At 39.7% G+C, this 2,672-nt stretch overlaps 1 protein-coding gene across 1 annotated transcript in view; it reads left to right on the top strand.

The window, feature by feature from the left end:
• Positions 1-828: 828 nt before the first annotated feature.
• Positions 829-2,672, top strand: part of LOC101845678 — a gene marked incomplete in the record, with an annotated part of 11,869 nt that continues 10,025 nt past the window's right edge. Inside the window, 1 exon segment of the mRNA XM_005095057.3 lies at positions 829-899.

Raw genomic sequence — 2,672 nt, 5'->3', positions numbered from 1 at the left:
AGTTCATCATCATCATCATCATCATCATCATCATCATCATCATCATCATCATCATCATCATCATCATCATCATCATCATCATCATCATCATCATCATAAAGTATCACAGGTCGCTGGGACCAGGTTAAGCTAGCGAGACTGCGGTCGGACCATCATTTGAGCTTGAGATGGTATAAGAATTTTGTAAATTAAGAGCTCAGCTCACGTTGCCGAAGATGCGGCCATGAAAAGGAGGATGTCACACATATGTTTGAATGTCCAGGAACAATGGCAATTCGAATGGAGTTACTTGGACGAGTACAGGTGCCTCTAAGTATTTTGACAATGGAGCCGAAAAAAAGCCTCGCTCTTGCTCGAAGATTTTTTCGTGGAGTCCACCAAGTCCATTAGGGAAACAAAAAACAAACAAACAAACAAACCAAAAATCATCATCATCATCATCACCATCATCATCATCATCATCATCATCATCATTGCTGTACACAGTAGAACAATATGTCATGGAGACTTGGGTATGGATTATAATATTATACATTTCAGGCATGTTAAGTGTATAATATTGTATTTTTAAACAATATTCAATGCTTTCTGAGGGTTTTGATTTCAAATAAAGTGTTCAAAAGTGTTATTTGATGTAAAGACTTATACTATTATATCCCTCAAAATCAAATCGGACGGCAACCCAGAACGCAGGGACAGTCAGTTCTTCTTGGAAGATTGTGCACACCCACTAAGATTATTGTGCAAGCGCCACCCCTTCCCATCTCCCTACTCCCACCCCCACCCGCACCGCCTCACTCCCACTCCCACTCCCACGTGCCGGTGTTAGTTAGTCAGGCCCGTCCGCGGTGTGAACAGGCGGTGATTCTGTGAGTGAGTGTGAGGCACGCGTCAACAAAGTAAGTAGACTTTCGACAATAATAATAATAATAAATATCTGTGTTTGGTGAAGATGGAAGGGTGGTTAGCAGCGCTCTTGTAAGCTACAGGCTCGTTTTTATCTTATAAATGTCCCAGTTATTCTTATCATCGGTACTCTGTTCAAACACTCTAAGTGTTAGTCCAGAAAGCTAATTTTTTTTCAGGAGAGGAAAAAATCATTTTTCTGAAAAAGTTGTTCCTACAGTAGATCTATGTAAACTATGTACATTTGTTTGGTTTATTCATCATTTAGATTTTGAATTTTGACAAACTATTTTTAAAGTAGGATCGTTGCCATTCTGACTCGTCGAGATCCTTAACACAGTCAAGAAAAATAAATATTATTTTTTTCATCAATGAGAGAATCTACTATTGCGGTACAGAGTGGTGCTTAAAAGGAAAAAAAAGACCTATTGCTTATCTATCCTAACATTTCAGTTAGGCTGCTGACTTGTTGAGTAGGGGACCCCTGCGTGAGTCCATTTTAAGGATACATGTACTACGATAAAAAAGTAAAGTAAAGTTGTTCCCTCATCCGATCCGGACATTAGGAATTGCCTATTGTTAGTGAGACAACTTCCTGTGCCTTCGGCATATTGTGGTAAGTAGGGTGGCCAGTTCCTTTCCACGCCGCCTTTACTTCCTCAACTCGAAGTCAGGTACCCATTACTGCTGGATGGGCAGGAGGGAGCGAAAAAAATGCGTGTCCGAACGGAGGCTCGAACCTATTGCGATAGCTTGCGATATTATCACTCAGCATACGTATTGTATAGCGGTAAACCCCCCCCAACCCCCCCCCCAACAAAACAAACAAACTCCCCCCAAAAAACAACCTAAACAACTGAACTATAAAGACATCTCATCACGTGTCGACATAATATTGTGCTATGGTTCGTTCAGCAGTTTGAAAAAGACCCAGACTGGGTAAACCAAATCGTTAATATGGGTCTCGGATCAACCTCATTTTCATATATAGTTGCAAATCAGTTTTAAAAATTCTGTATTATGGGCCATTCACCCATCCGATTGTGATTGTGCTCATAAGCCCACATTTCATACAGAGAAGTGCACAGATTAGGTGGCACTCAGCAGCCACGCTATTATTGGTCCACTCTCGTTTGAGGAGAACAACAAGACCGCTAGTGTGACAAGTGAACGGTACGTTGCGGTCCGAAAGAAATTCTAGGCAGGTCTAAGTCTAAGGAGGAGGCTGCTATAATGAGTAGCACGGATTCAGCAGGATGTAGCCACACCCCGTACAGTCAATGTTTTCCAAACTTGGCTCCATGATAATTTCCAGAACCGAGTCATCAGCCACAAAACGAAAGGATTTATTTATACATGTATATTTTTTATAGCGGTTCATTACCGTGAGGGTTTACCATAATACCCTCAAACATTTGACAAGTTGAATAATTATGAACGTTACAAATCGAATTCGCGACGTGGACCAGCACTTATTCACCCGTGTGATTGCACAGAGGAAAAGCAAAACAAAACTAAACTAATTCTTAAATTATGAATGTTCATGTTTGAAACTACTGGAATCAGAAGAAAAACGTTTTTGAGCCGATCTTTTCAATTTAAAACTTTGATTTGAACTTTTACTCAAAATTTGATGTTAAATATTAAAGTGTAAAACAATTTGATTTGAATAATTAATAGATGAAAACGTTTCAAGGCATTTTATTGAGCATATTATTATTTTACATATTCTCCTCATCACTTTTTGTCCCCCCCCCCTCCAGAAA

Source organism: Aplysia californica, unplaced genomic scaffold, assembly GCF_000002075.1.
Source record: "Aplysia californica isolate F4 #8 unplaced genomic scaffold, AplCal3.0 scaffold00094, whole genome shotgun sequence".
NCBI classification, from domain to species: Eukaryota; Metazoa; Mollusca; class Gastropoda; order Aplysiida; family Aplysiidae; genus Aplysia; species Aplysia californica.
Note: the sequence above shows the minus strand (reverse complement) of the source record. Positions and strands in the feature narration are given on the sequence as shown.